Here is a 25,070-nt window from a genome sequence, read left to right on the forward strand (position 1 = left end):
ATTCCCTTTGTCATTCTCATTCTCCTCCTTTTCATTAGGTGTTTGAAGAAACAGTGAGTTAACAAATGCAGCAGTAAAATGAACTGATCTTTTTTGCACTGGATATATTTGCTCATGTCTGCACACTTCTACAAGTAGCCAGCCACATGCAATATTTATGGAGGGGTGTAAGGGTTGATGCTAGTTCCTAGGCAGGTTGCCCAGTAAGCTGATTTAGGTGCACTGGTTGTAAGTGACATCAGCACGCGGTCAGAATCCCTCAATGATGCCTATGTGAAGACTGTACTGTTTGAAACCAGCTCGCTAAAATATAATGCAGGAGCGAGAGTGTCACAGGGGAGCTTCATGTGAGATGCAGCTTGATCCCTTTGAAATCACCCCTCCCCCCATCTGCCAGGTACCACAACTCCAAACTATTTTCCTTTCAAAAGCACCCGAACCCCATCTTCAGTGGGTTCTGTGCCTCGCCCATTTATGGCAGTGGCTGTGCCTCCCCCGCCTCCAGGAGGGTCTGTGACTCTACCGTCTTCAGGAGACTCTCTACCTCTACTGTCTCTAGGAGGAAGGGTCTGTGCCTCTTCCCTCTTCAGGATGGTCTGTACATCTCCCATCTCTAGCAGTGGCTATGCCTCTCCTGTCTCCAGGAGTGCCTGTGCTTCTTACAGCTTCAGCAGTAGCTGTGTCAGTGCCTCTCCCGTCTCCAGGAGGGATGGTTTGTGCCCCTCCTGTCTCCAGAAGGATCTTTGCCTCTCCCATCTCTAACAGTGGCTCTGACTTTTCTGCCTCCAAGAGGCTCATTAACCATTGATTTTCAAGACAAATATCACTTGCCCGCTTGTATGCTAAAGTACGCCAAATGATGTTTAAAACACTCCCCGCAGCATTTAAACGCTGTTTTCATTGACTTCAATCCAGATTCAAATAGGAGCATTATCTGCCTTAGGGGAGCACGTATATCGCTCTAAAAGGCTTATTTAGGCTTAGAAAGTGATAATGCATATAAACTACCACAAAGTATAGGAATGGTGGAACATTTGATAACAGCACAACGTGCGCGCTTGCCAAAGGGGCCTGCGCGATGGGGGAAGGAAAGGTGCGCGCACGCTCGCGCGCGCCTTACAGGGAACATTGACCCCAACCCATTATTATGATTTGCACCTCAACAATAATACACGAAATACACAAACAAGTACACACTACATGAAATTAACTACTTTCTTCTTCAGCTTTATGTTGAAATATGAGAGCAACTACACATCATTATAGGACCCAGTTCGTATTCACAAACATTAGGAAATCATGTGACATCAGAATTCCCAGCAGAAGTGGTGGGAAACAAGTAATAACTCGATTGAGATCAGCCTTCGACAGTCAAGTGGCACCAGCTGAGCTTGGTATGGACAAAGCTGGAAACTGCAGGTTCTTGGTGTAAAAAGGCAACAAAGACAGTGACAGCATAATACCTAGAAATCCATCTGCTCATTATGCAAGAGTACATGTTCCCTATTGGGAAGTCATATCCTGCCTATAGAAGTATTTCAGCTCTGCTTAAAAAAAAAAAGGTGCCTCCTTTCCAACAACAAAAGAAATGAAGATGCTTGTAGCCTGTAAAACAGTGGTTAGGAGAACTTGAAGCCTGAAAGGGTGTTTCGAGACGTCTACCAGCATATAAATGCATAGCTCACTTAGGGGTTAGAGCACAGGCTCTCCAAGGGTGCAGATTTTCTAGCTAACTGAGATGGGAAAGTGGTTGAATGCATGCAAACAGTGACTGTGTGTATTCACACATGCAGCATTCTGAACTAGCAATCAGCTTCTAACTGAAAACATTTTTTTAATGTTTATGACTATTTGCTTACACATATTATTGATTTATAAATACATATGCCAAATACACTGGTGAGGCACTACAGTAGACTTCAAGTATTAATCTTTTCGGAATAAGCATCCTTACACAATTATGTTGTAAAGTGCCCTTTTTTAGATGGTCCCCCATACCCTCATTTTTGCTGCTTGGTGCTGTTGTTTTTGACCTGTTAGGATACTGACACCTGCTAACCAGACCTCAGTATCTGTGCTCTTTCCCTTAAACTGTATGTTCAATTGCATAGGCCAGTTGGCAAGGATGTTACCACCCCTGTAAGTCCCTAGTAATTGCTACCATTGGTACCCAAAACAAAGGTGGTAAAGGAGTCACCAGGACTGCAGCACTGATTGTGCCACCCTGTGTGACCTGAGTAAAAGTGAGACTGCAGAGCTAACATGTCAGCCTGCACAAGCAGGCTGTTGCTTGAGTGAGTCTCTGCCCACACCAGGTGCAGGTACAGTCCCTTTACTGCCCACAGTATAGGTCAGTCACCCCTAAGGCAGGCCTTCTATAGCCCGGGAGGCAGGGTGCACTGTACTATGAGTGAGGACATATATGCATGAGCATAAATGACCCCGTGAGAGCATTTAAAACATAATGCTACTACGAGTAACCGGTGGCTCGTAGGATAACATGTACTGGCTTATAGGCAGTTCCCAGATGTCCAGCCCCGTGATGGCTGGCCGTTTCCCCCATGTTTGGTATTAAACATCTTTCTTTTAATCCCTGAGCATGATGTCCATGCTCAGGATTAAGTAGCAGGTGCCACCCTTAAAGGGTGCCCACCAAGTTACCAAGCTCTCTACTGTTTTCTGGGCTCTCTCGATCCTCTGCCACTACAGACATGAGTCTTCCCTCCTGCTGGTTGTGCCAGCACTTCCACAGGATGGAGACAAACTGCCTGGGCAGGCAGATCACACCTCCTCCCTCCTGGCTAGTGTAATCCAGGTGGTGAGCCTCAAAGGCTTCATCTGCCCTTGAAGTGTAATTACTTGTCCCACAATGGACGACAAAGCCCTTCCCGCCCTGTCTAGCCCAACAGGCAGGTAAATTAGCTATGCAGGAGGCGTACACCCCCAAACAGCTAGCCACACCTTTAGGGTGGGCTAGGGGGTCTGCCCAGCCAGGGAAGCATTCTGCCATCTTTGCAACCCTTAGCTTTAGTGGATTCTGGGTAGGAAAGTGACCCACTCTCACAGGAAGTGGTCACTATAGGGGCGGGCTAGCCACAGGGACTAGCAGCCCATTGGCCACTATCCCCTCAACCTTAACACCCCCTGGCACCAAAAGTTAGTTCTAACTTGCAAAGAAGAAGAGGAATAAAGAAGACATTGTCAACGCCAACAGGCCATGGACTCCAGTCGCAGCACGAAGAAAGGACACAGAAGTGACCTACAAAGACCACCACTGGAACTGAGCCACCGACGTGTGCCCAGGGAGAAAACTCGTCACTGTAAATTGCAGGAGTAACTGCCATGCTGAAGTCAAATACATGCAACCTGTCAGGCTCTGTGTGAGTGAGCCTCAAGAAACTCAGTATCCAGCACCCAAAGAGTAGGAGTGAGGCCTCTGCCAAGTTTCAAGCCTCTACTCCCCGCCAGACGACCTCTAGCTGCCGAAGTACCAGCAGACCACCTTTGCAGCTACAAAGGTGTGTTTATCAACAATCTGGATACCGATGGCCATTTGGACATACCGAACTCCAGAGCAGATCCCCAGCATAGAGACCGACGTTGGCAACAACATCTCTCCTGTGGTTCTGCACCCAGAAACAGTGATCTTGAGAGGAGCAGCAAAGCAGCTTTGGCACAAACTCTCCTGTGATTGACAGCTAGACCCCACCTCTGCACCCGGAGCCCCGGATGTGGTGGCGAAGTTCCAACTGTTAATTACTGGTCCTAGCCCCCCAAAGACATCTACATCCAAAGAGTGAAAGTGTGTTCCCACCTCCAAGTACCTGTTTGCCAAGTCGCGCAAATGCACCAGCCGCCGCTGATCCGTCAGCACCAAGGACAGCCAAAACACCTCTGCACCCGGACTTCCTGGGCAAGATAAGAAGATACTGACTGTTGACTCTTGGTCTCAACCTTAAGTCCAAGTGGGTTCCCCGGAGCTCACCCTGCAAGTGCCCAAGTGCGCACATTGATCTTTTCCATTGACATCAATGGGAGCCATTTAAACAGTGAAAATACCAGATTTTCCAAAGCTTCTAAACTTCATAACTCCGGTTGTGTGTAACTTAAACAAGTTAATTTTGGTGCCTAAATTTATATAAAACTCTGCTTTATTTTTCTAAATTGGAGTCAGATTTCTTTCGAGTCATGCCATTTACTTATTGTCCATGTTGTTATTGTGAAATGTTTTACAAATGTTCCTCTAAGTAGCCTCACTGCTCTCTGCCACACTGCCAGGACTGAGCCAAGGTTTATTAGTATGATCCCAGGGTCAACTATTGGCTAATGTGCTAGTATTACATGGTAAGTGCCCCCCACTCCCCAGTCATACCACATAATACTACCACCTTGCTACAAACTGTTTATGCCAAAAGCTTATTTTTATTGACAGAAAATAATGTTTTGAGGTCATATGGGCCTATATACCAATTGAATAGGCACCAAAACCCCTGGTCCACAGACCACAAGTTAAGAACTGCTCGTTTTCAGCGATTAATACCCCAACACTACCAAAACAAGCATACTCAGTGAAAACCTTTTTCGCTAACATCAGCATGCCCTTGACATGTGCCACCCTCCGTTCTGCTTCCCTCCACTGTGTCCTCCATCAGTTTGGCTTTCTTCTTTTTCTTCACTGATATGGCTTGTTCCTGGTCTGGTTGAGAGGTCTTCTCTTAGTATAGCATCCCACTGAACGACAGCCCTATGCTGCATCAGCAACTGCTCTACAGTCCCTGTTTAACTTGTTGTCCTGAAGGTCTTCTTCTGCTGAACCTAGAGCCAGGTAAGCCAACTCGGTCTGTGGCAACTCTCTGGAGTGGCACAACTTCACACATCAAGAGCAACTCAGACAGCTTCCAAGCCTGTGGAGAAGTGAGCCCTTTCCTCAAGTATGACCTTCAAGCTTAATCACATATAGGAGAATGTGCTTGAGCCACATCACCATTAACTACAGCTTCACCACTTTGAAAGCCATTGGCGTCACAGGACCTGCTATGTGTAATTTGGGAATGTAAAAGCAATCTTGAAGACATGTTGCAGGACTGCATTTTTGTCTCTGTAGTACAGAAACTGCATATCCTCTGCATTTGGTGTCACGGCTCTTAAATCCTGACTCGCACTGAGAAAACCCTTTGCGTCTTCTGCTTTCGGACTATGTGAGCTGCTTATTTTCATGACCCCCCTCCAAAGCACTTTCAAACCTAAATACTTTTTAAAACAATAGCACTTATAACAATGCTACTCAATTAACATTCAAACACATAGATTTTAGGAATGATCAAATAAACGGAGGTTCTGTATCATCAGTGGTCATTAAAACGCAGGAGGTCTCAAATATGCAGCTTGCAAAGTATCATATATTTTGCGATACATATGTGTTTGTGTGAGTGTGTTCATGTGGTTCTTGGTTTCACTCTGTTGAAAATGTATGCTGGGTCTTGCACTCTGATGATGGATTTCTAGAGAGGTGCATGTATGTACGTATGTGGTATGTGTGCAGTGCAGATGTAGCAAAAAAGAGCGGTGCATTTTTTATCATCAAAGGCAAAAATACAGTCAATGAATGACTGATGAGGTAAGTGGGTTCTGAGGGAAGTGTACTGTTAGTGTGTTGTGATGTAGTGTTCTTTAAAGAGGAAAGAATAAACTGGAGGAGGGCTGGAATGGTCCACGTGCATACTGGGATGTTGTTCCAGATTCTGGGTTCATAGATGGCGAAGGCTCAGAAACTGAGTTATTGGTTGGGGTGTGGAGGGCGGGGGGGGAACCCCCACTCAGGCAACAAGCACAATCCTTATTATGATAAACCACAAAATCACTAAATTAACCTGTTCTTGACCCTCTGGTAGCTTAAGTTAGAGGAAATATGTAAAGTATTCAGCACAAAAACAGTTAAAAAAGTTAAAACATAACACAAGAAAAATCACAAACCAATTTAGAAAAACAGGGCAAATGGTATTAAATAAAATTATACCAGAGCGACAAAAAATCCAATCAGTCAAACCAAAGATATTGAATCTTAAAGTTTATGGTGAAAATAGTGCCCAAAAGCACAAAGCATCAGTTAAGGTCATCTTGTCACGTTAGGCCAGGGGAAAGTCACAAGTTCAGGCTGTCTGCGAAGGAGTGCATGTCGGAACAGGGACCAAGTTAGTCCCGCTAAAAAGTTATCTTCTCAAGTCTAGCGCTAACAGTTTTGTTCGCATTGGAAGGAGGCCGCAGGGAGGAGACTTTAGGCACAAAGAGAAGGTCAAGCATTTCAAGTGTTCACCAATGCAGCACAAAGATCCAGTCATCATGCCCTGTCATTGCTATAGTATGAAGTGTAGTGCCTGTCACAGCAGATGGTCGCTGTCGGCAGGAAGAGCAGGTCTCAACAGAGCTTCACTTTGGTCTTCCTCGTGGGTGGCAGAGTTTTACTGCAAACGGGACCATTTGCAGTCAAGAAGAGCCAATACTTTAAGATTTTAACCTTTCCTTCTTGGAGGACCTTCCATTGATGACAGCCATGTGTCCAAGACCTGGGATCCACCTCTTGGAGATCAGGACTCTATCCAGCAAAGGCCAGCAGCAGGGCTCAGGCAGGTCCAATTACAGCTGGGCTGCTGCAGGGAGTCCTCTGAAGCTTGTTGTTTCCCTGTAGTTCACACAGGAGGCCAGACAAATGACAACTGGAGACACTCTGGGTAGCCTGGGATGAAGGGAAGCAGGTCCAACCCTCCTTCTCAGACAGCAAGGCATTTCTTCAAGCAGCAGGACAGTCCTCTGGCAGCAAGGCAGTCCTTCTTTTGAATCTTCCACAGGTCCAGCAGTGTTCTGATGAGTGGCTCTAGAGGTCCCTATGTTTATACCTGATGCCAGACTTTGTGTACAGGGACTCCCTAACCTACCCCCACAACTGATTTTTTAAAGTAATTTCCCTGGTCAACAATCCATACAGTCTGAGGTGACAAAACCCAGAGCAGGGCTGGTGTCAGGTTTCTTTGTGTATGCAATAGGCAAAGCCTTTTAAAGTGTAAATGGGGCAGGGTTCAGCCCCTCCCAAACATCCAGCCAGGATGGCCCATCCTGTCCACACCTAAGTCCCTTTAAACTGTCTGAAAGCAATACACAAACGCCCCTAACACCAGAGCAATTCACAGTCATGTGATCCACGACACTGGCAGAAAGGCACAGTTAGTTGGGACAAGAAAATGCCAACTTTCTAAAAGTGGCATTTTTAGAAATCTGACTTGAAATCTGACTTCACCATTAAAGAAGATTTTAAATTACAATTTATTTGGATGTAAATCTGCTCCCAATCAGAATTCAGCATTTTTTTAATGTAATAAGGGGAACCAGTTTCAGTCAATTGGACATATAGGCCTTACCACAGTGAAGAAAAGACTTTTGGAGTTTTTCACAATCAAGACAAATAAAACGTACTTGTATACTTATTTAAAACTTACATACTTTTTAAATACACTGCACCCTGCCACATGAGGCTTTAGGTTCTCTTTTAGTGGGGGCTTATTAGCATTAAAAAAGAAGGGGGTGTGGCGAAGATGGCTGCCGGAGCGGATGCTTAACTGAGGAGCTCCGCTCACGGCCCACCAACGAACTAAGATTCTGTGCCCTGCCGTATCCCAAATTGAGTCAGATGGGAGTAGAGACCTCTCCTAACACCGGTGGACAAATTGGGGGAGCTTCGGACCGGAGGGTACGGCACACACGGAGGAGCCAGAACCGTGGAGACGGCGCCGCCGCCATTACCCTGATCCACGGGCCTCGCCCAAACACATCAAGTGTCGAACTGGGGCAGGAGCCAGTGGACGCCCGGACCCCTGGGCCCCCTGCTGACGCTCCTCGGCTTGTTGCTGGGGCCGCGGCGCGGGGGACGCCCCCCACCCTGGCGGGTGTGCTCCATACCGGCCGAGCGACCCAGTTGAGCGCCTGACTGTCGCGGGCGGCTGCGCGCGGCGACCGAGGCCCGTCTGCTGGCCCCGCCTGATGGATCGGTGAATCCATGTGACGGGCGCGGAGGAACCCCGGACCTGAGGCCCGCTGAAGATTAGTTGACGCGGGGGCGGAAGCGACGCCGCGGCCCTGTTGCGGAGCCACGGGCCTTACCTGATTGTGCCGTGAGGGCTCGCTGCGGTTCCCCTCCGCCTCCCGGACCTCCCACTGGGACCTCCATTGATTAAAACTGCAGGATCACTGGGGAGCCTGAACCGCAGGTTTCCCCCCCCCCCCCCACCCCGGAGAGGCGTACTACGCATCGTACCCGATCCAATCGGGTCCAGCTTGGCGAGACGTGCGATAGCTGGGTAGGGGGCGCCTGGGAACCGGAGAAGGCCTATGCCCGCTAGCACGGAGTGACTCAGGGGGAGCTATGTGGACACCATTACCAGAATGAGACGCGATCCCTCCCTGATCCCCAATTTGACAGTACTTGAGGACGCACTGGGATGAACACGGGGGGCCCAATGGGTGATATTCCCCACCACGGCATGGAGTGCATCAGTCGCAATGGTAGACCAATTGTATAAGTGAACCATCTCACCACCAGGCTCGGAAGCGATTCAATCCCAACAGGTAATAATAAAAGAAATAAGGAGGGGCAAGGGCGGACACCCCCAGTAAATACTGGCTATCAACCCCAACAGAACGAATAGGGCGGATCCCCAAGAAGAACATGGTCAAACCAAAACACCCCAAAACGGGGACTCTGAGAGATGGAGACCCTCCTTCGCTAACGGGTCATGTGGACATGCAATCGACCACACTTCTCCAGCTGAACGAAACGTTACGTGCGCACTCCCTCCAGTTTGATAAAATCATGCAAGCAATAATGGACACTAAATCATCACTGGAAGGGAAAACTGACGCTGCGGTATTGGAAGTCTCATTGCTGCGCGCTGACCATCGCAAACTAACAGATAGGGTACATAATACTGAAACGATACCTAAAAATGGTCCAGCCAGAAGTAGCGGACATGAGAACTAAAATGCAACAAATGGAGCTGGACATAGCTCAACTGCAACGCAGGGCTGAATACGCTGAAGGGCGGTCCAGACGTAACAACATCAGATTCCTCGGCATCCCAGAGCGAATTGAATCCCCCAAAGCAGAGGCGTTCTTAGAGACCTGGCTGAAAAACACACTTAAAGAACAGGACCCTGTTACAACTCCAGTGATAGAAAGGGCACACAGAATCCCGAGCAGACCACCTCGCCATGGAGCGCCACCCCGCCCGCTAATAGCACGATTCCTAAACTACAGGGACAGAGACTTGGTCCTCCAACACTTTAGAACATCTAACCATATCACTCTGGAAAACAGCAGGGTAACGGCCTACCCAGATTATACGATGGAGGTACAGCATAGGAGAGTTGCTTATGTCAAGATCAAACAATTGCTACGAGAAAATGGCATCACTTACTCTCTCACGTTTCCAGCAAGTCTGCGCATAGTCATGGATGAAAAGACCTTAATGTTTCCCACGCCTGAAGATGCACGGACATGGATCCATGCTAAAGGTTTGGTCGACCCTGCCAAGGAAGACGCACTAACTGAAGAATGGTCTACCGCTAGCTCCAGAAAGAAGAAAAAATCTAAAGCCTCATCCCGCCCACAAAGGCACAAATGGCAATGGATCAAGCACAAATCTTAAAAGATACCAATTCATTTGCTCGTGCATTGCTGGACGCCAGGAGTGAAACGGATACTAATGACACCTCCTCACATGGGGGAGACTCAAGCCCATCCCCCTCCCCGTTGCTGGTGGGGCCGGACCTCACACCGCGGACGAACTTTAGATGATTATGACTGGCGCCCGTGGTGCCACCGCTGGTCGCCACAACGACCGGGACGTGGCTGTCCCTCCACCTTGGGGTTATCTTTCTGAAGTCTACAAAGGATATTGGAGAGGAAGAAGTTGCCATTAACATCGGAAGTGGCGGCTGAATCTTTGAACACTGAACCAACAGACATGGGATCGCAGAGGCAATGAAACATCCTGAAGGTGGGCCACCCAAGGGCCCAACCTTGATTAATCCACGTCCCATTACACCTGAACGGTATCCGAATGGAACTGACTTCCCTGGATGCCACTTTAGGCACCGGTTGTGCCACTTTGTTTAACAAACGGACACTGTCCGGAATATCCTTTTGGTTGTTTTATTTTCCTTTTTCCTTTCTTCTTCAAACCCACTATGGGCTTTCTCTTTCCCCTTCGGTGCGCGGGTTACTGGTGGGTGGTTGGGGGGGGATTCCCAGGGCGGGCTGGTGGGGTCGTGGCGGGGGGTGCAGGAACACGGATTGGCAATGCGGGAATTGCACAGATAGCTCCTTATGGCACTACACCACACAATGAATAAGGAACCCATATATAATATAATAACTTGGAATGTGAAGGGTATGGCCGGAACTAATAAACGCAATAGAATACATGCACACTTAAAGCGCCACCATATACACATAGCAATACTCCAGGAAACACACATTACACCTGCAGACATTGCTCGGTTGGAAAAGTGCTGGGCGGGTTCAATATATAGCTCTGGTGACTCGTCCTTTGCCTGAGGGGTGCTGATCTGGATAGCTCCAGGTGTCCCATACACAGTACAACACAGCATAAAAGACAAGGATGGTAGGTTTGTACAATTAAAGGGTCTGTTGGATGGGGAAGAGCTCGTGATACACGGGCTATATGTTCCGAACATTAAACAAGGTGAATTTATACAAAAAAAGGTATCGCAATTAACCAATGACCTAACTACACCCTGTATATGGGGTGGGGACATGAATTGTGTCCCACATGTAGATAAGGACAATTCACACCCCCCACTTGTGGCCGCCCCAACAGCGAAAAATTCTCAGATGTTAGGCACATGGATGGAAGAGCGTCGCCTGACTGATATATGGAGGCACATGCACCCACATGAAAGAGAATACTCCTACTATTCCCCAGTACACCTACTACATACCCGAATCGACCTCATCCTCACCTCACAAAACCTAACACATGAAATAATGAACGCAGAGGACTCTGCCAAAGTAATCTCAGATCACTGCCCACTTATAGCACAAATAAGATGGGGCAGGCCCCGCTCCGGTATTCCAACCTGGCGACTGCAAACTCAATTATTACAAGACCCCCCTTTTAGGAAAGACATAGCCACGCACATCTCAGCATATTTCACGTCAAACGCTGGGACAACTAGCTCCAGGGCCATTGAATGGGATGCACACAAAACAGTTATAACGGGGGTATGTATATCAACGACAGTAGGAATACGTCAAACATTAACGCGCGAACTCCGAGCGTTAGAACAAGAAATCCACTCCTCCGAACGCGAATTCGCAAAAGGCACGATAACACAAGCGAAGCTCACTAGTATATGCTCCAAATGGACCGAGACAGACACCCGACTCAGACATTTTGACTACCGACATTACATGGCCCGCACACATGCAGAAGGCGACAGATCCGGTGAATTATTAGCATGGCTCACAAATAATGAACGTCGGAACCCTCCCATAGGCGCTATTCGGCTGGAAACAGGACTGATAGTTAATACACAGGCGGAGATAAATAATGCTTTTAGAGAGTACTACAGCTCATAATACCAGGCACGGCCTCCACCCACTAACGCCCAACTAAATGACTTCTTCAGCGGCATCACCTTGAACCGCCTTACTGCCTCACAGGCGACAGAGCTAGACAGACCGATAGACATAACTGAAATCCAACGAGCACTGCAGCAATTAACACATGGCAAAGCACCCGGCAGCGATGGTATACCCATCGAATACTACAGCACGTTTTCATCCCAGACATTGGCCCCATACCTAGCAATGCTAAAGGAAGCTCTAGAACAGGCCCAGCTCCCTGATACATGCCGCGAGGCGTTGATAGCGGTACTGCCGAAAGCAGGCCGTGACCCATTGGATGTTCGCTCGTATAGACCATTATCATTGCTAAATACAGATTGCAAACTACTCGGCAAAATACTAGCCAACCGCCTGCTCCCATGTGTTTCGGAGTTGGTCCATCAAGACTAATCGGGCTTCATCCCTGGTCGCAGCACGTTTAGTAACATCAGGAACTTACTGCGCCTGATGGGAAATTCTCCTGAAGATGATTGGCACCAAGTAGCAGTTTCATTAGATATAGAAAAAGCGTTTGATACGCTGGGATGGCCGTTCCTAACAGAAACACTTAGTCGTATGGGCTTCGGGCAAACTTATATTGGCTGAGTGAGAGTGTTATACTCTGGCCCAACGGCTAGAGTTAAGACGGGCGACACGATCTCCAACACATTCAACATAGGAAGAGGCACCAGACAGAGATGCCCGCTATACCCGCTCTTATTTGCACTAGCTATCGAACCACTGGCCGCACAATGGCCCCTGCCTGGGGCGTCCTGGAGGCTGGACGCATCGGATAGTCTCCTTATATGCAGATGATGCGCTGATCTTTCTTCGAGATCATGCTGTGGCCCTCCCGGGCCTATTGGATCTCTTACAAACATTTGGCTCGGTGGCCGGGTTAACGGTGAATTGGGCAAAATCGTGCATATTCCCTATGCGCCCAGTCCCCGAAGTACTCAGAACGCCATCAAATCCGGGTGATCTGAAATGGTGCTATACCACATTTAAATATCTGGGTATAAATATATACCATGATAGTCGTGATTTAAGAGATGGTAACCTCGGCCAAGTGATTAGATCAACTAGGGGTTCCCGGGCCTTCTGGTGCTCACTCCCACTGTCCCCAATGGGCAGTGTAGCCATAGCAAAGATGACAGTACTGCTGCGCCTCCTCTATTTCTTCATGGCACTGCCGCTGGCATTGCCTGGCTCCTTCTTCAAACAATTGAACAGTTTACTAATGGATCTAATATGGGGCAATGGCCGCAGACGGGTCGCATTAACTAAAGTGCTCCAACCGCTTAAATTGGGGGGACTGGGGGCCACCAAATTCGAAGTCTACTATGCAGCTGCCCATATACAATGGATATCTAATTGGACTGGAAATCCCACCGGCGCGGAAACACAGCGGGTGTTACTGGATCTCGGCGGCACTGAGGTTCTACAATACCTCATGAACCGCGTCGGCCCCAGATACACACGTAATATACTGCTGACCACTGCGCACTGGGCCTGGGGCCGATATGCACTGCTACGCGATAAAAACCCACAATACTCCCCGAGGATCCCAATGTTGACTCAACCGACATTGGCGAAAATAGCGACCAAGGTGGGTCTGAACACATGGGCAAGCAGAGGCATACACACATTTGGGGACATCTACCAAGATGGGCAACTCCAAACATATGAGGCATTAGCTGAAAAACATGCGTTGGGTCAAGGGGGATTCATAGCTTACGGAGCAGTCCGACAGGCAATGCGAGCGTGGTGGAAAAGCGGCAACTTGGAACCTGATGTCTCCCCTTTGCTCCACGAGCTGTTGGGGAGCATCACCGTCCCAACAAGCATATCTAATATATACAACATCCTCGCTGCCCAGACCGAACACAAACAGGAACAGGCAAAAAAATAGATGGGATTGCATGCTACCTGAACCCCTAACACTAAACTCATGGGAACAGGCTATGAAAATGACTTACGAGGTTTCGCGCAACCCCCGCTTCCGGTACACGCAGTTTAGTTACGTGCATCAGACATACTTATCACCGCATCGCATAACGCGTATGTTTCCCCGATCGCCACAGACATGCCCCAGATGCGGCACAGAAGAGGCCACTTTCTACCATATGACATGGGAATGTCTCCCAATTCGAAACACATGGATTGATATAATAGCGTTACTTGCTGATTGGACAGACACTACACTATCCCCCAGCCCTGACTTATGCCTACTGGGCATAGCACCCTATCCTAAAAAACGCAAACGAACATATCAGTGTATCGGCCTGGCATTGGTGCTGTACAGGTGCCTCATAGCTATGCAGTGGAAAGCACCGGGTGCCCCCAGCGTCGCCCAATGGCGGGAGGAACTGATATGGCGGGAGGAACTGATACGGTGGGCTAAAGCAGAAGCGCAAACTCTGCAGAACTTATTGGATAAAGGTATTCTAGTTAAAGGCCTAGAAACATGGAATATGTTTGTGATGGCGGCAGAAAACAAAGATGATGAACGCCCTCCCTAAATCAACAAGAAAGAGACATTACCTGACACTTTAGTAGTAAATCTAAAACACTGTTATAGATGCTCACCGATACAAATAGGATAGGATGTAAACAAACATAAACATTGTAATATGCCTTGTGGGAATGCCCAGATGCATCGCTGGGGGGCTGGAACGCGCAGGCACGAGATGGACCCCGTGGGTACGGGGTGTCGCTGATCTCCCCCTTTCGATCCGCTGTCGCCCTCGTCTCGAATATGGGCTGGACCCCTGCTATTTTCAAGTAATCCCGTTGAGCACGGGAGCGGCGGCGACACTAGGATTGGAATGTGGGTTTGCCGCGAGGCTGGAGATGGTGGCCGTGCTCCACCTGACGCCTGGCTCTCCCTGCCCCCTCTGCCTGCACTCGCCTGAACCGCTCTAGCTCTTATCTTTAGTTCTTCTCCCTATATCTCTTGGTTTCTTTAATAACCTTGCACATGGCGAACCAACTGCGGCCCGTAAAAGCACACTCGGGCGTACCCCTGTTGGGAGACAGGGTACTTGCATAGGACTTGTAGAACGTGCATACAAAATAATTACTATGTATAACGTCGCTGAAACACAATGTAACCACCTGTACTTTACTTGAATGTTGCCATTTGGCTGATAAAGCAATAAAAACATATTTATAAAAAAAAGCATTAAAAAAGAAGGCTAAGGCCTGGCAAAAGGTTTATTTTGCAGGGTCGAAATGGCAGTATAACACTGCACTACAGACTGCAGTGGAAGGCCTAAGACATGTTTTAGAAGGCTCCTTTAGTGGGTGGCACAAAGTAGTACCATATACTAGGGACTCATATGTAAAATCAATGTGCCATCAGGCGCAAGCCAATTTTGCCATGTTTTAGGAAGAGAGCACAAGTACTTTAGCACTGGTTAGGAGGAGAAAAAGTGTGCAAAGTTCTAATGCCAACAAAAGCAGGTTTAACAAAACAAGGACGTTAAGGCAAAAGGTTTGGGGGAATACCATACCAAGGTTGCCACATTTAACACCATGTTTTTTCTCTTTTAAAATGCCTTGCTTCCAGCCAGCCTGATGCCCTGGTTGCAGATGGGGTGAAAGCCACCAGACATGGTCAGCTTGTTAGCCAGACAGTCAGGTGTTGTGATCATGATTGCTTTGTACAGTGCTCAAATGACTTTGGCTAGGTTTGCACTACACAAACACCACATACATACAAACACCTAAAAGTTTTTATTTCAGTCTTGTCCACCTGCACCATTATTTCTTGCCATTTTCCCTCCTTTGTTTCTTTTTACTACTTTTTTACTGCATTATGATACTTACTCTTTCTCAGGGTTTTTATTGGGGTGGGTCCTCCTGGACCCTATATTTATGTCATTAACTTTGCAGGCAAAAACATGGATCGATTTCTCTACAATGGCTGCAAAACCCCTTAATGTAATCCATGAGGGCAATGCCGTCCTCGTGTACATTTTACATCTTTTTTCATCTCCCATTCCCTAAGAGTGTTTGCTTGTTTCCAGATGTGGTGTTTCTGCCTTTTTTCATGCAACAGTGGACTTTCATACAGTGAATACTGTACACAGAGCCATATATAAGTGGGTGGGGGTTGATGTAGGGCCACAGTTGATAGCCATGGAATAGAGGCTGAATACACTGGGAGTATCTATAGTGTGTGTTGGTGGGTCATAGAGGTATAAGACTACATCCTTGTGCAATCCTTGGTGGCAGAGGGCACAAAGCAATGGTCAGACATGTGCCAATTGTAATTACCATTTTATGTGAAAGTGTGTTTCAGCTGCTGAAATATGGATAGCGCCAAAGGAAAAGAAAATGCCATATTTACAAATAAGGAGGCGGTGGGTGTGAGAGAGCTTGGAGTGATGAAGGGGAGGTGGTACATGGAAGTATCTGCAGGAGAGATTGAAAAGAATGATGGAGATGACGTGAGGTATGTAGATGGACGATCTCAGAAAATGTTAGAAGAAAAGTGTGTAAGTGTCTAACAGAGTGAAAGATTTCAGAGGAAAGTGGTCTGAAGTGGGGAATGGGAGTGTTCAACAGGCTCTGAGGACCACCCCATCCACAAATGTTAATAGTGCTCAAGTCACAGTCTCATTTTTTAGAATTTAAAAATATTATTTGCAATTATTCACACCAAAAGCATTTTCAAAGTTTATTCTGATCATAGTAAACATTATAGAATATAAGAGCACGAAAGCACTAGAAAAACTGCACAATACAAGGAAAAAATACCACAAACACTAAAAATGTCTTCTTTCAAGGAAAATAAAATTGCCTAATGATTAAAAGCAAAATAGGAGAGGAAAACATTCATGCTAACAGCAGTCAAAAGGTCACTAATAAGCTCAAATATCACCAGAACTGATAAAAAGTGACAGAAAAGTGCGAATGCAAATCAGTGACTTCTTAAAAAAAAAAAAAATCCTCCTCATCCTACATTTACTGTACACAGAGTGCAAAAAGGTATTATCAATTAGCGTCCGGGCCACTCATACAGTCAAAGGAAGGGCTTACCCAACAGGGTAAATGTCCAAGTGCTTAAAGATTCAGGTTTTGAATTTTAAGATTTACATTCAATGAGTTACGTTTTTAAGTACTGGTGAAGCAATCACCAAAAACTATAAATCTTGCAGTTAATTGGCACATGTTCACCTTTCAGACATTTTATAGCAACAGTGTCACATGTCCTGATAATCAACTGCCTGAAAATTGGAAAGAGACACTAACGTCAAAGCAGAGAAAAACAGGGGCACAGACATAAACTGTTTGGAAGTGATTCCTGACTTAAACTACAGACCCTACAGGAAGCATCCTGGGTGCCAGTCAGGCAACCATACTTATACGCTGTGAGTAGTACTAGGTTGATTTGCAAGCACAACAGTTGAAGCTTCACTTTAACATTTATATGAAGTGATAAATACGCTGGAGGAGTCACTGGTTGATATAAAGCAATTTTCAAATCAGCAATCTTTTGAAAGTGGGTGATGGTTACATACTCCTAGGCTGATAAAAACCTTGCTTGCTTCATCAGCAGCTTTGAGTGACTTTTCAGGGGCAATGCAGACTGCATACGATCTCTAGCAGCAAGTAGATCCATGGCTGCCTAGATGACCTTGTATAGCTCGGATTTCAGATCCTGTGCAATGTCCCACAAGAGTCGTTTTAGCGATCCCCGCTCGGCCACGACAAGCTTGGAGCACAAAGACAGAAAGCTGGACGTCGGCGGATTATCCTCCCGTGGTTGCCGGGTCCAATGTCCAAAAGTCAGGTGTCTTTTTCCCGCTCTAAGCAGCCACAAAATGCTTGGGACCGCCGCGCGCTTTTCATCTCGCTTAAAGTACTGCGCTTTCTCATCAACGGCTTTCTATTTCATTAAGAACCTAATCATTTGGTTCTAATTGACTGTCACTGGATCCTACTGATTCAAGCGGTTAATTCACCAGGTACCAGCGTAATGGACGAGTAAGAAGCGTAGCAATTTTTGAACGGTGTTCTGGGATCTTACCAGCAGATGTCAGTATAGCCAAAGATAATAGTCTATGAAAAAATCAATACTGTGAACAAAGCACCATTAATTACTGTTCATCAATTCTATTAGAGAAAAATGTTCTTATCAACCAGACCTCAAGCTGGATGCATTCCCTATGGCTGAAGCACTATGTTCGTCATGAAAAGTAGCCCAGCTACCAATGAGTCCTTCCTCGGACAGGCTGGACACAGCCTTCCATCAGGTCACAGCTCTATGGTGAGCTGTTAAAGCGGGGCCTGCCTTACACAACTACCAATGAGGTAACGGCCCGTTCCCATACATTGCACATAGTAACGCCAACAAATAACTCCGACCTCTACCTCACCACACGGAGACGCAGGGAGTTGGAGACAAGCTAATCATGTAAACAAAATACTACAAGTTTGTATCCTTGTCACCGCAACAGGACACTTATTACTGATTTCAACTACATCAAATCAATCAAAATACCTTTATTCGCGTTTGAAATCAAATCCATCCAAGAACATACAATAAAACAAATATCAACAATAGATTTAAAGGTAAAAAAATATATACTTAACAACAAGTTTATATAAGAGAAAGCAAAAATATACACTTCAAAACAATCAAGTAATCAGATTTGTTAGACACGGCCAATCAAAATGCATTATCTTACAACAGTCTTACTAACTAAATATTTCATACAATACTATCGCCTCAGGTGCTAATGATCAGAATCCTGCTACTGTCCAAACTAATCAGTCCAAACATACTTAACGATAACAGCTCAGTCACAGGACTGTGAATTAGGAATGTTTTCATGGCACAAATCGTCTAGGTAGATGAGTGATTTGCACTTGCGGAGGGCCTTCTTTATATATTCATGTACAGCACAGCAAGAGTACATGTTTGGTGTGTTAATTACATTAACACTAGCCACCAGATGGTTTAAAGTGCCCTCTGATTAAAAAGACCTGACATAAGATCTGAAATAATAAATCCGCTCTAACCATAAATCAGTTAGCAGAATCCTATCATAAGCATTTTTGACACTGATCAAATAGCCTTGGATCTCCTGATGAATTACCCCCCTGGATATCTATCAACTGTTGGTTTCATTTTTTTTCCTGATGTTCCCTGGTGGCCTCCCTTATTCCCACCAAGGTCGATATTATTTCTCTTTTACTGAATTGCAAAATACTATATGGTTCTAGAAGATTAAAATCTACCCTTAGGACTGTCAGCAACCGTTCTATATTTTTAAAGCACAGAATTTTCCGATAGTGATCCAGACCCAAATAATCCCTGATAATTTCCCTCGTAAATTTAGTACCTTGTTTTGTCCAAATATTGTGCCATTTAGTTAATACATTGACATCAATACTATCCTCCATATACCCTGATCCCAATTCCCGGTGTACAATATAAGCAAGGGTCAACTTTGGAACCGCCAGAAGCCTCCCTAGGAAAAGGTTTGTTCTCTCTCCAGTCTCATTTATGCTAATATTAATTCTTAATTTTGAAACAAATGTCAATTTAAATTTGATCTCTTTTTGCATCTTATTATTCAATTGTGTTGAATCGAAGAAACACAAATTTATGCCCTAACTTCTATTTCTTCCACTGTTTGCTGTCCTACCTTCCGACACCCCACATTCTTTGGACTTGGAGGGTGGGATAGTTACTCTTTTGTAATTTCTCAAGAATTATTTCAGGCTCTCTCTTTTTCTTATTTTTTCCTCTTTTTCATATTACTTGGCTCTTTTTTTTATTTCATGACTGTTTACCTTGCTGCGGGGCTTCTGCTCAGTTCCCGATACCATGCTTTGTTGACACACTAAATTGTCCTGACACCACTGCCTCCTCAGAAATTGAGACCTCCGATGAATCTGAGGGGGATTTATCCACTAGACCTAGGGTGAATTTTTTAGAGGAAACAAGGCGATATCACCTTGGAGCCTTACAAGACACTCGAGTAAAACCACCAGGTATTTCAACTATTACACCAAGCACGTCAGGTATACAAACCAGGGCTCGCAGCAAGAGCCTCCAATCATAAAACATGATGACCATCTAGTTGTTAATCTTTCCGATTACATGCTCTCCTCATTTGAATTTCAGATTTTGAACCATGGTTTATCCTATTGTCCTACTAATTTCTGGAACATTACAGAAACTAAAATTGATTTCTTTAAATTCATCCGTCAACTTAAACTCAAATCATTCTTTTTCACTTTTCCTTCTTCCTCCTCTGTATTATCAACTCCATCATCCCTTTCTAATTCTAGTGATATTTCGGTTCAGGATCTTGAAGACATACAACTTCTGTACAATTTGTCTAACAATTCCGATTCAGACCTTTCACTTTCTGCACTGGCCCAAGACTTAGAACTAAACATCAATCAATATCACCCCTCAAATCTTCGGCCTAAATCTACTTTTACTCCCGTCCTTCCAGCGGGAAATTGCATAGATCTTTTCTCTACTGCAGTTCTAAGAGACCTTGACAAAGAATACAAAAGATATTGTCATAAGCGCAAATATCTTCCATCTAATTTTAACCACCAACAATTAAGAGCCTTAGTGAAATTACGCAGCAACCCTAACATCATCATTAAGGAAGCTGATAAGGGAGGCAATATTGTTATTCTCAACACTAGTGATTACCTTAAGGAGGCCTATCGACAACTACATAATCCTAACTGCTATTAACGGTTCACCTCTAACCCTACAGTGCAAATACAACACAAATTATCTGTCCTCCTTGATCATTGGCTCTCCCGACAAGTGATATCTTACAAAGAAAAATCAGCGTTATTCCTATCTCATCCTACCATCCCTACTTTGTACCTCCTACCGAAAATCCACAAACAAGACTTTCCACCCAAAGGTAGGCCAATCATATCTGGTGTTAACTCAATATGTTCCAAATTAGGGACTCTCATTGACCATGTTCTTCAATCCTTCATGACAAATTTGCCATCTTTTGTACGAGACACCAAAGACATAATTCAAAAACTTCAAAACATTGATTGGCAACCTGATTACCTTCTCGTCACTATCGATATAGTAAGTCTTTATACCTCCATCAAACACCAGGATGGTCTAGAAGCAGTCAAGAAAATCTTGTCGACAAAATCAGTGGCATTCGCCACCCACAACCTCATGATTTTGGACATGCTACAGTTCTGCTAGGAAAATAACTATTTTCTCTTTGATGGTAACTTCTACCTGCAACTACAAGGGACGGCAATGGGGGCAAAATTTGCACCGCCATATGCATGCATTGTGATGGGGGTAGTAGAAAGAGAATGGTTGTGGAGTGACAGGAATGAGCATTTTTCCCAGAATATTATTTTCTGGGGAAGTTATATTGATGATATACTCCTGATCTGGCAAGGACAAAAGGCTCTCTTGACCGAATTTTTACAGTCCCTAGTACCCAACAGATGGGACATAGACATTACATTTCATATTTCAGATGTGCAAGTGGAATATTTAGATCTCCTTATTTACATTGAAAATGATAAACTTCAGACCAAATTCTTTAGGAAACAGACAGCGGCAAATTCAATACTACATGCGACTAGTTGTCACCCACCAAGCATAATTAGAAACATTCCACAAGGAGAGTACAGATGTGCCAAAATAAATTGCACTAATCCCAGTGATTACATTTACTTTTCCTCACAGATCTCTGAGAGACTGAAGGCCAGGGGATACAATCAAATGTCCCTCAATCATTCCAAAGATGAGGTAGGCATATTGGACCGGAACAAAATGATCAACAACTCACATCGGCAAAAAGAGGATCCAACCATCCGCCTGATTACTCAATTTCACCATGGTCATCGTTCTATTCGAACATACTTGCAAAAACACTGGTACATACTTCAAAGTAATCCCTCCATTCATGAATACATTACCTCTCACCCACAAATTGGGTTCCGTCGAGCCCCGAACCTCAGGGATAAACTTTGCCCATCCTTTTTCCAACCAAAATCTTCTGGATCATTCTTTCCACAACCTAAGGGGTTCTTTACCTGTACTAAATGCTCCGTGTGTAAACTTGGGCTCAACAAATCCACGACTATCACACTTAATGACAAAGAATTTGGGATTAAAGATTTCATCAACTGTGAGAGTACCAATGTGATATACTCAATATGGTGTCCTTGTCAACAAGTTTATATAGGAAGTACTATTCGACCCTTAAAAATTCGTATTCAAGAACATTATCGCAACATCCTTAAACTGGAGTCCAAGGCACCTCTTGTGGAACATTACAAAACATTTCATTCCAATGAACGAAAATTTACCTTCTGCGGTCTCAAACTAATTACAATGACCTGGGGGGGGGGCAATTTACATCTACGTCAGGAAGAAAGTCGAATAATTATTCACCATAACACAGTATATCAAGGACTAAATCAGGACCATGAATGGCACTATTGGCTCTTATAATTTGTACGGCCGATTAAGTAATTTTGTGTCCTGTTATGCCTGTATGGATAATTTTGTTCTGTTTTGTATTTTTCTTCAGCAAACCCTTTCTTCTTTCTTTCTTTCGAATGATTACTAGATTCCCGTAGGTGTCCACACATTAGATGTGTTTAATTTACCTGTAACCGTTTATTGGCAGGTTACTATTAGTGTTATTCTTGCTTTGTTGGTCTCCTGTATGTTCGCTTGACTCACTCTCTACTTTAGATTGGCCCGTGTTTCTCTTGATCATCTTACCCTCCTGCTCGACTGTGTCATAGCTTTACTATCAAGCAATATGGTTTGTGAGTATTTTTCTCTCTCCCCTTCTATTTTCACTTCTCCTTCTCTTTTCTTCCTTTTTCTTCCTTTCTCGCGTTTCTTTTATTTTCCCAACTTTATCTTTATCTTGGTCTCCCCTTTTTAAGGCTTGTGCTGTATGCTATATCCTGCCTTCAAATATGGCGGCACTTTTTCATACGATATTTACGTTCTTTAGTCCTTCCTCTGTTTCTGTAACGGTGCCCAGAGGAAGGGCTACAGCTATTTAACATGGAACTCGCCTTCGCGCCCCAGCGATTTACTGCGGGACGCGCTGTCAGGATTTTTCCAGTCCATAATCTGGTAAGAATATTGTGCCGAACTTGTTCGCTTACCTTTCAGAATTGAAATAATGTCCATCTTTTTGGAGTATTTCTTGCAAGTATATCCTTTAACTAAGATAGCCCATTATTTACAATGGATGGTCGCTCTGTTGCATTAACTCATACTTCAAGGAGCAAAGCGCTCCGCGCTTTTTATCGTCCTTTCTCTCCTCTATTCCCCCCCCGCCTGTTAAATTGAAATTTCACTGCGGTTCCCTTTTCTCAAGAATCCTTCTACAAACGAATAGTTTACTGACGCTGTACTAACGTCAGTTGTACTGATTAGTCTCTGGCTTTCTATTATGTGTATTGTGATTGTGCATGTTTTGTATGACTCAATGTTTATTCAAATGCTAAGTGGGGCAGCATTTTCTCTAAAATGTTATATACACCTTTGTACCCAGATTATCATCAACACTTGTGGTATTTGTAACAGAGGATTTTTCCACCTCATGTGATTTGGTATGCAAAAAATTATTTTGGAACTAGTTTTACTAACTTCTCTTTATCTGCATCTTTCCATGCTATATCTAGACACCACTTTTACCTTTTTCTGAAAAATTATGAGTGTGCCAGCATGTATCTTTCTTCGATAGGCATAGTATTTATACTCTTAATTCATTTTTTCTAAAAGAACCCACCTCTAGTTTATACCACTGTGTTAATTATTGTTCTTCTTGTAAATATTTTACCTATAATGCACATTTTCTCCATTTTTTCCACTTTTCTCAGACTAATAAATTCGAAGACAAGGGCTTCTTTAGTCTCTGAATTATATTAAGTGTTTTCCTTTGCAACTAATACTTTTTCTCCACTATATGGGGAGCACTATAGGTGAGACTTTTTGGGGTTTTCAGCGTGTGCCTATACTACTCACGTTTTCTGGTACCACCGTTGATCACATTCGCTCTACTCAGTGTTTCATTATACTTTTGAATGTATATATTTTTTACAGCCTTGAAAAAGCCCTGACGCACATGCAACAAAGGGCGAAACACGTGTCAGCTGATACTTCAATGAACTTTGAATCAAAGACTATACTACGATTCGTGTGTTTATCCTACAGCCTTTTATTTCACAAATAAAGGCTGACATTTCGATGAACTTTGCATCCAAGACTATACTACGATTCGTGTGTTTACTCTACAGCCTTTTATTTCACAAATAAACAACTTGATGAACTTGCATTCTGACATTGTTTAAGTGGGATCTCACTAACTTCCAGTACAGTATCTTTACTTTAGGAGGGCTGGGGCCCAGGCCCTCTGGTGAAAAGTTCCCACAGTCTTATAAAACGGCATTTCTTACAGGAAGTTTTCCGTCTGGACCCTTGAGTTTCTCCGTAACTTTGTTGACATTTGCCCTTCTCTTTGCCATTGGTCACACAGGCAATTTCCACCTCTATCAGCTACTCGTAACAGTTCTGCTTTCTTTTTCCAACTTCGCAAGTCATGATTCTCACCAGCTGTCCACAAATTCATACAATCTTAGTTCAGCCTCTCTTCTTCGCTCTTCTCCTTTCATCCCTTGTCTTAGCTTTAGTGTCACTTGCCTTTTCACCAGAGCCCTTTGCTCTCTCGGTTTTTCATCTCTTTATCTTTGTACAGCTGGAGCCTTACCGATGTCTGCTGCTTGCCCCCTGTCCAATCTCAGGCAAGGTGTTTCTCTTTCCTCGATCTATACTGCTCACTGTACTGACACTCCTCATAGTGTTGAACAAATTAAGCTTTTCTGCAAAAGTTTTTAACTTTATGTGTCTCCCGACACCGCCTGTGAAAGGGTATTGAAATGGTATTGCGTTAGTGTTTAAATGTGATAGTATTGTACTATTTTATTACTGAAGTCTTCTAGTACTGTTGCAGATTTTGCGTTCTTTGCAGTTGTAGTGTTGTGGCTGTATTACGGTAATTTGGCACCTGGCCATTTGTAGTTTAAAAGTGTGGTGGAGTAACAGTTGTGTTTCTAAAGTTATAGTTGTTTAGTTACTGTGTTTAACTGCTGTAGTAGTAGATATATTTTAGTACTGTGATTACAGTCCTGTAGTTGTCATTTTGAAATAATAGTCTTGTAGCTGCTGTGTTGTCACACTGTAACTGGGTCCTTGAACCTGTAGATGTAATGCTGCAGTACTGTGGGTAGAGCTCTTTGTAGCTGTAGCAATACTGTTTTACTATTTACTTGTGGTGCTGTTTGCACATATAACAAGCATTTGCAATGCAACGGGTCTAGAGTTTGCTCATGTTAG

The 25,070-nt window shown here is 44.6% G+C and overlaps 1 protein-coding gene across 4 annotated transcripts in view; it reads right to left on the minus strand.

Annotated features, from left to right (window-relative positions):
* THADA (THADA armadillo repeat containing) overlaps positions 1–25,070 on the minus strand; it is a 1,551,972-nt gene that overhangs the window by 1,280,645 nt on the left and 246,257 nt on the right. The gene's annotated exons all lie outside the window — the stretch shown is intronic.

Source organism: Pleurodeles waltl, chromosome 5 (assembly GCF_031143425.1).
Source record: "Pleurodeles waltl isolate 20211129_DDA chromosome 5, aPleWal1.hap1.20221129, whole genome shotgun sequence".
Classification (NCBI taxonomy): Eukaryota; Metazoa; Chordata; class Amphibia; order Caudata; family Salamandridae; genus Pleurodeles; species Pleurodeles waltl.